Source organism: Canis lupus, chromosome 3 (genome assembly GCF_003254725.2).
Source record: "Canis lupus dingo isolate Sandy chromosome 3, ASM325472v2, whole genome shotgun sequence".
NCBI lineage: Eukaryota > Metazoa > Chordata > Mammalia > Carnivora > Canidae > Canis > Canis lupus.
Window position 1 is genome coordinate 83,472,861 of NC_064245.1, and position 12,192 is coordinate 83,485,052.

The 12,192-nt window shown below is 41.2% G+C and overlaps 1 long non-coding RNA gene across 1 annotated transcript; it reads right to left on the reverse strand.

The window, feature by feature from the left end:
* Nucleotides 1-3,963: 3,963 nt before the first annotated feature.
* Nucleotides 3,964-8,471, reverse strand: LOC112653715 (uncharacterized). Its single transcript, XR_003132410.3, has 3 exons — nucleotides 7,467-8,471; nucleotides 6,423-6,594; nucleotides 3,964-4,258 (listed from the first exon to the last, which is right to left on the reverse strand). It is a non-coding gene; the product is annotated as an uncharacterized LOC112653715 (long non-coding RNA).
* Nucleotides 8,472-12,192: the final 3,721 nt, after the last annotated feature.

Here is a 12,192-nt window from a genome sequence, read left to right on the forward strand (position 1 = left end):
TTCTTCCATTTTCAAATCCATCAGGGTATTGTCTCTAAATCTCTTTTCCTCTCAGTCTCTCCTTCTCTCTCTCTCTCTCTCCCCTCTGCTTGCATTATCACATCTCCTTTCCTCTGCCTTCCTGCCTTCCTCTTCCCTTCCCCTTATAAAGTCACTTGTGATTACACTGGGCCCCCCAGATAATCTGGATAATTTCCCTATATTGTAATTCTTAACTTAATCACACTCACAAATTCCCTTTTGTCATGTAAAATAACGTATTCAGCTTTCGAGGATTAGAACATGGACACTGTAATGGGGTCATTATTCCGTTTACCACAGTGAAGAAGCTGTCACTGAAAGCTAGAAACTTAGTGGCTCTGGCTTAAGTAAAATCAACTTGCAAAAAACTATGGCCTATATTAATTTGGAAGATATAAAATGGACTTGCACCTCTTACTAAGGAGACCTCCAGGCAAAGCGTTGAAAGCGCCAACAGGCTGTGTTGTATAAGGAAGAAAGAGATCAGCCACAGAAAGAACCATTCAGTCTGCAAGCAGAATTTCAAGGAAATATAGAAAAACCAGGATGTACTGGGTTGGAAAACAAAACTATTTCACATTTTCACTGTCTAGTCAGTGAAAGATTCAAAAATGAAGAAATGACCTCAAGGTTGAGATCAAATCAAAAGTTTATCTATAAGACCTTTTGTTAAAGACCTCAGAAAGATTTAGCAGAGTGCCTAGTTAGACCCTCTCAACTAGAATAAAGAGTCTCTAAAAATCTTAAAGGCTACATTCTATAGCACCCTGACACTTAGCCCAAAATAGAGAGAGGCCTGTCTCAAAAAGAATTATGGATGTGACTTGAGGGGCATGAGGTGAACCCAGTCGGATTCACAGAATTCCCACTGAGTGGCCAAATGTAAAAGCTTTGTACCAGCTTGGGCTAAAAGGGGCAGAGACAGTTCAAAATGAAAAGAGGCTCCGGGGCCCCAACATTCTACAAGCGGGGAGCAAGTTGAGAAAGCTACTTAGCTGCAAACACAGGCCATTTCTTTTAGAAAAGAGCACGTCTGAAGGACAGATGTAGGGCCACAGAGAACAAAGAATCAGGGAGCCACTCCCATGAAGCAGAACTGAGCCCTCATCAAGGAATATTCCCTTCCCTAGAATAAGGAGGCCCTGCGCTGTGTGCCTGGCTGGAGTTCAGAATCGTTAAGGACCAATGACTGCTATGAGCCTCCTCCTACTCCTTTCTTTTTTTTTTTGTTTTTGTTTTTGTTTTTGTTTTTCTCAGAAGGGCAGGCTGCCACATGCCGTACCTGATTTGGATGTGTTTGGAGTCCTGGAAGCTTCACCACGCTACCTTCTGACCTTGAGAGGGTCTTTGGAGGGTCTAGCAGGGGAATACAGCTACTCAGGTATGATTATTCTTGACCAAAGAACAATCCTCCTCTGTCAGGGAAGGTCATCCTCTTCCACTGAGCACACAGGTTTGGGAGGGACACAGAAGGAGCCCTGAGAGAGGAAGGGGACACCCACCTTGCCAGCCAGATCAACCCTGGTGATCAGTAGGTGACAAATGTCAGAGCCTTTCACCCTCACATCCCACCTCTCTGTCCTTTTTGAATTAGGTTTTCTGCACTGGTTATCTTGACTCTATCTTCTGTCCTACCATAGTGTTTGGTGTAGGGGTCGGGTAACCTCTTTTCTTAATCCGCGGATCTCAGGACTAAGAAGAGCTGCACGCAAATGATTAGGTGAGACTCTGAGGGTCTTAGAAGTGATGAATGTATTTGAATATGGGAAAAACTGGAGAGCAAGCTATGATAGACTGTCAGATTCATCTCCCCCAATGAATCAGACCTCCCAGTACCCACATCTTTTCATTGAATCGTCTTGCATTGACTCTGAGCTTGACTACGTGTATTTCTTGGGCCAACAAGATATCAACAAACATGACAGAAATAGGGATTTGAAAGGAACTTGTAAGTTTGGGATTCATCCTCTTGTAATGCTGCCCCCAACATGGCATGGCCTAACCTTCTGGAGAATAAAAGACTATGGAGAAATAAGGTCCAACCATTTCAGCTGTCCCAGCTGAGCCCAAACTCCAGTCAACCTTGTAGCTCAGTACAGCCCTGTGAAAGCACACAGGCAAAACCAACAGAAAACAACCCAGCTAACTCCCAGAATAATTACACAGCAATAGATAATGGAAATAGGAATTCAGTAAAAGCATGGTTCCAGGAGTTACGGAAAGATGAGGCTAAGTTCCAATCTAATGACCTTTTCCATTGCCTGAAGCCAGCCTGCCTCCCCATCTAACCAGCCTACCATTTTAGCTTTCCTCCATGGGTACTGGATTCTCTCTCATAAATTCTATTCTTCATAATCATAGTCCAACTTTTGCCTTCATTTACCACCCAAGTCTCCCAGAATCATACCTTGAGGATCTTATATAACGTTGGTCAATTTTTTTTTAATTTTTATCTATTTATGATTGTCACACAGAGAGAGAGAGAGAGAGAGAGAGAGAGGCAGAGACATAGGCAGAGGGAGAAGCAGGCTCCATGCACTGGGAGCCCGACGTGGGATTCGATCCCGGGTCTCCAGGATAGCGCCCTGGGCCAAAGGCAGGCGCCAAACCCCTGCACCACCCAGGGATCCCTTGTTTGTCAATTTTAATGAGTTTTGAAATCATATCAGCCCTTATATGATGTCATGAATACATCTTTGGGCTTTCTGTATTCTACTATCCCAGATTATAAAGCTATATGTGTATCTTGGGAATAAACCTTCATCAAGAGGAATCACCCTAGTAGCTTATTTTAAGAGACAACTTTCTTTCTTAAAATATTTTGTCATTTTTGCAAAAATATCTGCTTTTATTTTAAGTACTTCCCTTTCTTCCTTCAGGTTCAACCTGAGCCTGGGCTCCCAAGCAAGGTCAGGAAAATTAGAAAACCCACCACCACACAGATTGATGAAGCAGATCCAAGTACTTCAGTGCCCAGGCCCCTCCTGGGAAGTAACTTCCATGCTCACGAAAGGACAGTAACTCTTCCAGGTTGCAGCTCGCTATATTGTCTCTCAGAAAATGAAAGAGGGAAATGATCCAAACAGGCTCCCTTATTCACTGCCAAGGACACTGGAGAGAAAGAAGCTTTCCCCTATTCTGCTACTTCACTAGCTCCTGTCCTCAAATCCATGAGGCAGGCAGGCTATATTATCAGGTCCACTTTATGGATAAGGAAACCAAGCTTCCAGAAGGATAGGTGCCTGACATAAGGTATCAGAGCTCGTATGAGGCATTATTATAACAACAGCTTAAATTCAGATCCCTCTTTAAAACAGTACTAGGACATTTTTTTTCTGCTTTTTTGAAGAAACCTAGACCCAAACCCTGAATCTTCAACTTATAAGCAGGTGAATTTGAGCTCATTTTTGTGGCCTCACATGTGAATTGTGGATAATGGTGGCTGCACTACCGAGTTCTTAGGAGGATTAAATGAGATAGAGTAGAGGGGAAACAGAGAGGCAGCAGTTTAACATGTAGGCACTAAGCCAGGCTGCGTAGGTTTGAATCCCAGTTCTCTTAATTCCTAGCTCGGTGGCCTGGGGCAAGTTGTTTAACTTCTCTGTGTCTGTTTCCACAACTTTAAAATGGACAGAAACATAATAGTTTTACATCATAGGATTTGGGGGGTAGTTTGAGGAGGAGCTAATATATGAGAAGTTCTTATATAGAACTTTTGTAGTAAGGACCAGTCTCATCACCCAAGGCCTGGCACATGAGTCACACTCAATTGGTGCAAGTCCTATGTTCTTTTCAAGTCCTGCTACAAGTTCTTCTGCTCCATACTACTTCAAAACTTTAGAGTTTACAGCCTCAACTTCTGTGCATCAGATGCCCAGTTTCTGAACCAAAAAAAAACAAAAAAACAAAAAAACCACAAGTCCTTTTAGTTGGCATTGTTTCAAAAAATCTTTACTAGAATGAATAGAAAGTTTGTCTCTGCTTTGATGAAACACAAATGATTTTTTTTTTGCCTGACTGTAGTTGACTGTATTAAATAAATTATTCACTATGACAGGGTAAAAAGCTGAACATTTTTGAACAAAAGAGACAGTCCCCAACCGCCTAAGAAAGCTCCGTGGTTCCCTGTGGAGTTGAGCAGACACCAGTAGGAATCGACGTCTCAGAGAACTGAGACTATACGGCAGCGATTCAGCAAACTTGCATCATCCTCTATCAGCTTCTGTGACTCTGAGCTCTGGGAATAAAAGAAGTCAATTAGAAACATTAATAAGTGCTGAGTCTGAAAACAGGAATTTAAAAATAATGACAGACGTTCAATGCATATTCAGGGGAGTTCCATTATATTCACATTTAACTTATTATGCTTTAAATATACGCTCTCAGGTGAAAAGAAAGAAGGAAAGTCAGAGAGACAGAGGGAGAGAGAAAGAACTACAGCAGGAATGTAATTGAATCCAAACAAAATTCCCTGTCCCTACACCTGGGAATGAGAGTGACATGGGGCCATGACTCTGCTACCCTTTGGGAGATTCCCATGTGTCTCCCCAACATGAGCTCTCACCTCACCATAGTGAGTGTGAATGTAAGGCTAACTAACAGGAAGCTGCTTTTCACACACCTGCCCCCAAATGCAAGCCAACATCTTCCCCTGGTGCCCAACGAAAGCAAGCACCATCTGCTCCAATATTAGAGGAAAAACTGGCTGCAGTGGATTTCCCGACACAGATGTCAGCCTCCAATGAGTTGCCTTCCTAAGGATTTTCTAGTGTAGTCTTAACAACAGGAGATTTTCACATTATAGAACTCCATTGTTCTGTTTCTTGGATTTTCTACAACAGTGTTTCCTCCCCGGATCGTCAATGTAACCTAGAAAAAGAAACTTAAGCCTTCCTTCTATAATGCGAGACATCAAGCCTTCTAATTTCTCACCCATAAATTTAATTGGGTTGCATTTAGATGATTTAAAGGCTTGCAATCTTTTGTTTTATTATTTTTTTTGCAATCTTTTGTTTAAAAAACAAAAAGGAAAACAGGAATATTTATCACTTCTTCACCAATCCTAACAACTATCATGTGTTCACCTCATACCTAGGGCACTAAACCTATAGTCCCTGGACTCTGGCTGCATTCCCGACGTGGAATATAATGTTTTCAATAATAAAACTCAGCAGGAGTCATTGCTTTGGAAAAAATGAGCATAGCATTAGTAATATGCTTTCATCTCTTGCTATGAAAGCGATACCCCTGTCAGGAGGACTTGTTTCAAGTTTATCTGAAATTCATTTATCCTGAATGGGTTAAAGTATTACATCTCCCAGGAAATTCTCCCTGGGTGGGGAGAGGAGAGGAGAGAACTTAGAGACTTCTGAAACACAACTTTTAACCCAGAGGAGATGCAGACAGGTAAAATTTCAGTTTTCATTAGAGTGAACATTTCTTAAACTTGATCCTTTATTTTACATATAAAATAACAATGGAATTATCCCATTTTCTCTTTCTCAACTTGAATATCAGTACATTAAATTCAAATATGGACCTAGATTATGTTACAAAGAAGCAAAGCGAAAGAAAAAAGAAAAAAAATCCCAAATGCTGGATTGATAGCTGCCAAATTCTAACTCCGTAATTGATAAAGTGATCACTATTATTCCCATTTTACACATGAGAAGCCTGAGGTTTCAGGAAGTTAAATTATTTACTCTAGTCTCATAAATGATGGAGGTAAGGTTGAACGTAGGTCTCCTGACACCAGAGTGGCTTTTTCTCAGATGAACTGCAGGACCAGGAAAAAAGGTAGCTAGTTCTACTCCCTTCATAATCAGAGATGTGTCTACTATGTTCTGAGCCAATGACCAAGAAAATAAAGAAGAAAAACACTCAAGCCCTCCTCTACACTAAGGCCTCAGACATATTCAGAAGTTAGAGTGTCCTCTTTCTCAGGGAAAACTCCTCCTCCCTGAGAGCTGGTGGGAAAATTCATACAATCTGTGGAAATCACAAATCAATCCATCAACACCCCAACCAAAATCAGAACAAAAGAGACTAAAAAGCCCAAAACAATTCAAGTAAAGTTACACTTGAAAGTGTAAAAGATTTAGAAATGTAAGGAAGAGGCATCCAGGCACCAATAAAATTGTACTGCTGAGCACTTGGCAGAGGAAAAAGGGGGGCTTTATGTTTAATGTATCAAACGTGCTGTCGGTGGTGGCACCTGGGCCTCCCAAGGCCTCCTCCTTCGCTCAGCCTCAGGGAACTAGAAGAGCTGCAGCCACTAAAAAGCACTGGCAGCAGCAGAAAAAGAAAAAAAAAAAAAATCTGGGTAACTGGAGATTAACTTTCTATCCCTCAGGCAGATATATGCATAGTGGGCAGAAACAAAAATAGAAATTCCCAATCACCTTCTTACAATCTTCCCCCAGGATTCTCAGAGGCCACTCTGGTTGATGGTGGCAATCCGCATTCCCTTGCCAAACCCCAGAAGACTGGCTTCTTTGGGAAACACCCTGTTTTTCACACACCTTGATTCAGTCTTTTAGATTTTTCAATTTTCTAATCCATTTCTTCCAATAGCTGCCAAGAGAAAAGGAGAAAAGCTTTCAAACTATAATGTAAAAGTCTACAAATGGATAACCATATGTGTGCGCGACTCTGGATGCATTTAAGTGAGCATTTTGGTTCTGTCGACAAAACACAAAATGAAGTGGATGCTAGAAAATAAATGTACTCCTAGGGCGTAATTCGGGCCTTCCAATATCAAGCAGAAGCCCAAATTATTTGATCAAGTGAACCTGATAATAACTAACCACGCACCGTTGGTCAATTGTGTGTGGGGACAACTCGGTCGAGCGCCATTGCTTATGACTGTTATCACTGCCCTCTACAATGCAGCATTTAGACACTTAACAAGTTTTAAATAAGCATTGCATCTCACCATTTGCAATGGTCCTAAATAATGAACTCTCTGAGGCCTAATTTACACTTCCACATCATTAGGAGGTTCAAACAAATGATCTCTGATACCCTCCCAGCTACTTCATTTCTAAAAATCATCTAAGACTCTCAGTGTACCTAAAATATAAGCATTTTGTAAATTCTTATCTAAACCAAATGAAAGCCAACAGATTATTTTAATGAAATAATAAAAGCGATAGACAAAAAGTCAAAAAGACTGAGTTCTAATTCTGGGGCCTCTGTTGTGTGCTTTGGTTATCTACGGGCTATATAAAAACCACACCAAAAAAAAAAGAAAAAAAAGAAAAAAAAGAAAAAAAAAAAAAACCACACCAAACTTTGTGGCATATACAACATTAATCAATTCTTAGTATTTCCTCTTTGGAAGTTTCGGGACTCAGGAGGTGGGTCCTATTCAGATTGCAGGTGCAGAGCAATCGCAGTCAGATGGTGCCTGGGGCTGGAGTCATCTTGAAGTCTTCCTTACAAACCTGGCTTCTGATGCTGGCAATCAGCTGGGACTTCAGCACAGCACACATGTTGGCCAAATCCTGACTTGCAACCTGCCCTTCCTTGTGGCATGGCAGCTGGATTCCAAGAGAGAGCACGGCAAGATATAGAGAGAGAGCCAGATGCGTTGTGTTGCCTTTTATGACCCAGTCTGGAAAGTCACGTAGCTTTGCTTCTGCTGCATTCTGTTCAGTAGAAGCAAGCCACAAAGCCCTGTCCATATTCAAGAAAAAGAGAATTAGGCTCTATCTCCTGATGGGAGGAAAGTCAATGATTTACATGATTTCTGAAACCACCACGTTGGCTTTAGTCAAGCCACTTAACATCTAGGACTCTACGATTCAATGATTTATCAAAATGTATCTTTTTAGTGTATAAAAGTCAAACACTTAACAGCAATGAATTCAACTGCATTTTTCCAAATATTCTATCTTTCAAGAGATCAATAGCAAAAAATAGTAATTAGCACTCATTAGGTGGTTACTACGCTAAATGCTGTAAATGTATTTTATGTTTACCATGTCACAGTTACAACGATCATTCCCTTGAACTTCTACACATGCACCTTAAATTCAGAGTAATAAGTTTGCATTCAAGAAAACTGACAAACTCTAGGTTTACAACCCCTCACATATAGACTGTCAACATCTCTTTGGAGCTTTGTGAGAGTAATGTATTCTGGTTTAGGACATGTTTTCACTACTGATCATTATAAGGAAATGTTATTTATTCTTTACATGAAAAATGAACACAACTGCCTCAAGTCCCTCTTCCAAGTTCATCTGGGCATAAAATTGTGTAAAAGAAGTCATCCCTAAAGGGATTCCTTTATAGGGAGACACATATATGTAATGATTCAGCCAGCAGATCCTCCAGAAAAACCCATGAACCACATTTGAGGATACCCATGGGATAAAGAAAACTTTCCCCCACCAGAGGAGACACTCAGGGGCCCCTGGTTGGCTCAGTGGTTGAGCATCTCCCTTCAGCTCAGGGCGTGATCCCAGGATCCTGGGATTGAGTCCCGAAAGGGCTCCCCACAGGGGCCTGCTTCTCCCTCTGTCTATGTCTTTGCTTCTCTCTGTGTGTCTTTCATGATTAAATAAATAAAATCTTTAAAAAAAAAAAAAAAAAAAGGAGACACTCAGGTAGGCCAAGCTGTGGTGAAATCCTGAAAGTAGATCTTTGTAAGGATGACAGATCCCAAGACCAAGTATTATGGAGCACCACACCAAAGAAGCCTGCTCCCTCCCCCGGAGCACCCCATTCGAACTGGTCTCATTATTTTAAAACACAGCCACAAGCTTAACAAGAGGTACATGTGAAAGCTGACTTCCATGAGATCAGGGACTCAGCTGAAGAGTGAGTGTGTGCAAAGACCAGAGGTTAAGTTCCACAGTGTGGGCTCTCCTACTGATTATTGAAATATTGACCAAGGCAAGAGTCAGAAAGTGAGGCCATCCCTGAGTCTTCCAAATCCACACCACTCTATTACAATGGAAAATATATTTGAAAGAAAGCTGGGGAGCATGATGCTGATGGTACTAAACAAATGCAGGCCCTGGAGAGTTCTACCTTTCTTCATTTCCAAGTGACCAGAATGACCTATTAGGAAACGTCAGAGTTAATTTGACATGATCACCCTCAAGGAGCCTGGAGTTCATCCTATATTAGTCTTGGATGAAAGAACAAAATAATGAAGGAAGGAAGGAAGGAAGGAAGGAAGGAAGGAAGGAAGGAAGGAAGGAAGGAAGGAAAAAGAAAGGATGAGAGGAGAGGAAGAGAGGTGAAAAGAAGAAAAGAAAAAGAAAGAAAAGGAGAAAGGAAAAGTAGAAATATAAAATGTCTCAAAAAGGAAGGGAAAAGAACAGACACTGTTTGACTTTCTCCTAGGAATTCATTCTATTAAAAACTGCTTCTATGCATAATCGACACTCAAGGGCCTGAGATTTTATTGTGGATCAGTACAACACCAGGCATATACAAAAAGTAAATCTAAATCCGATTTTCTTGAATGAAAATATCCCTGAAAAGAAATCAAACTGTCCTCTTGAGAAATAAAGAGGGAAGTACAAATAAAACTTAATAACAGCATTTATCGAAATGGTTGCCATGCAGTTAGATTTCTACCAGTTTTAAACACCTGGTGAATAGTCACTGCTATCTTGCAGAATTTCTGTTAAACAATTAGCTTGGAAACACTTGCCAGACTGTTAGTGCTATATGCTCTTCAAGGACGATGGGAAGGCTCAGGGACTGTTGCTGCTTGCTGCAGAACGAACATGTCAGTGGATCTGGACGCTGTGGCAGTGGCTGTTTCAAGGTCCAGACCACATGGAACCATGAGGAAAGGATTTTAACCCAAACCTTGTGGCTAGTTCCTGATAGACCTTGTTCAATGCAGCTCAAGTACCCAAAAATCCTAATATTCTCTGGAAATGCAATGAGATTTCAGAGCAGAGAACATGCCCCTAAAAAGCCCAAGTTTCAAAAAACACACAAAGAGGACAAACAACATGACAGTCACTGAATTGTCACTTTGGTTTACATTTTCTCATCCTGGGGATGTTATTTGTTACCCTCACAGTAAGCAGTCACTTCTCACTGACCACAAAGACTCAGAGTTAATTTTAGAATGAATTAACGTTGCCATGTGCTGTGTGCTAAGGACTATGCAAGGTGCCTTCAAATGCTTGCATCTAATTATTTATCCTTCTCTCCTTATCTGGGTTCTAAATTCCCGCTTTTCCTCCTACTAGATGACTCAGGTGAGTAACTTGACATGAGTCTTAGTCTTCTCAGGGACAGTGGAAGCAATTATCGTACCCACCTCATAGGATCACTTACTGTCAGGATCAAATAAAATAATGTTCATGCGGTAAATAGGGATTTTTTTTTTTGCAAATAATTTTTTTTAAAAAGACTAAAAGAAAGATGTAGGGAAGATATAAGGAAAGCAAAAAGATTAATGAGAAAGATGAAGGATGGGGGTGTCCTAAGATAGGAACCTGGAGACCCTCAGAGGAATCTGTAGCCCCATAGCAAAGCTGCTCCCATGGGGAATGAATTCTAGCTGCATCTTCCAGTTACTTTGTCTAATATTTAAGATCCCCAAGCCCCAAAGTCTGCTTGACCATATGTGGAGTATGTAACTTCCCTTTAGGTATGTTGGGTGAGGCAAAAATACGATCTTGTAAAGGACCCATCAATGGTGAGAAAGGAGGCTCCTAGACCCACAGTCCCACCAAAAGCACCTGCATCAGGGTAGAGGGAGATCCCCCAAAGGAAATTGAATGCTTGCTATCAGAGGAAAGAAGAATGGATGCTACACACCACCCAAGATGATAGAAAAGCAGTAAAAATCCCTACGATAAAAAACACACGGCTCATGTCAAGATTCAACACATGTCAATTCTCTACAGCTGCTTTATGATGCCATCATTAGCCCCGTTTTGCAAAGAGGTAAACTAGAGCTCAGAAAGGTTGGGTGATTTTCCCAAGTCATGCACCGAATAAGTCAACCCAATCATCTGAATGCCAGGATGAAACACTTGCAATGGGAAGAATTAGAGAGGGTGAACGGTTGAGAAAAAAACGAAGAGCTGTTTAGGTGGATGAGTACTGAACAAAATCTGTTCAGGATTTTGGTCCTTAAAATGGCTTTCCCTTGAGCACAGCATGAATTTTGAATGTCATGCTCTTAAGTCATGCAGTCTGTTCTGTGATCTCTGGCCATGCACACCTGTGGGGTCAGGTGTCATTACTCGCCCTTCAAGAAGCCTCCTGCTCAACAAAAGAAAAGCCAAACTTCAGAGAGGTCAGAGAGTGTAAGTACAGTTTTAACCTCCTGTTTTCTGATGAGATGGATAGGGGATAGTGAATGTTTATGAAGCCAGACACACATGAATTTTCAACTAATCTCACATGCAGGCAAGGGCACCTAAGACAGCCGAGATAGCAGAAAGAATTGGTATCTTTTGGCTGCTATCTAGAGTTTTCCTGAGCCTGAGACCCCAGTCATTTCTAATTGATAGCAAAGTCTGTTGCCACCAGCAAAAATACCAGAAACTGAAGAAAAAGACTGTTCGTTTCCATGAGTTGCTTCCCCATCCCTGCCCCACAGTCACATTTCCAAGAAAAACAATTTTTAATTTAAATCCAATTTAGTTAACATATGGTGCGTTATTAGTGTCAGGAGTAGAATTCAGTGATTCATCAGTTGTATGCAACACCCAGTGCTCATTACATCAAGTGCCCTCCCTAATGCCCATCCCCCAGTTACCCCATCCCCCGCCCCTCCCTTCCAGCAACCCTCAGCTTGTTCCCTAGAGTTAAGAGTCTCTTATGGCTTGTCTCCCTCTCTGCTTTCATTTTATTTTATTTTTCTTTCCCTTCCCCTGGGTTTATTTGTTTTGTTTCTTAAATTCTACATATTAGTGAAAGCATATGATAATTGGTTTCCCCTGACTGACTTATTTCACTTTGCATGATACCCTCAAGCTTCATCCACATTACTGCAAATGGCAAGATTTCATCCTTTTTGATGGTTGAGTAATATTCCACTGTGTATACAGAGCACTTCTTTATTCATTCGTCTGTTGATGGACTTCTGGGCTCTCTCCGTATTTCAGCTATTGTGGATATTGCTGCTATAAACATTGGCAGGCATGTGCCCCTTCAGATCACTATGTTTGTTTGCTTTGGGTA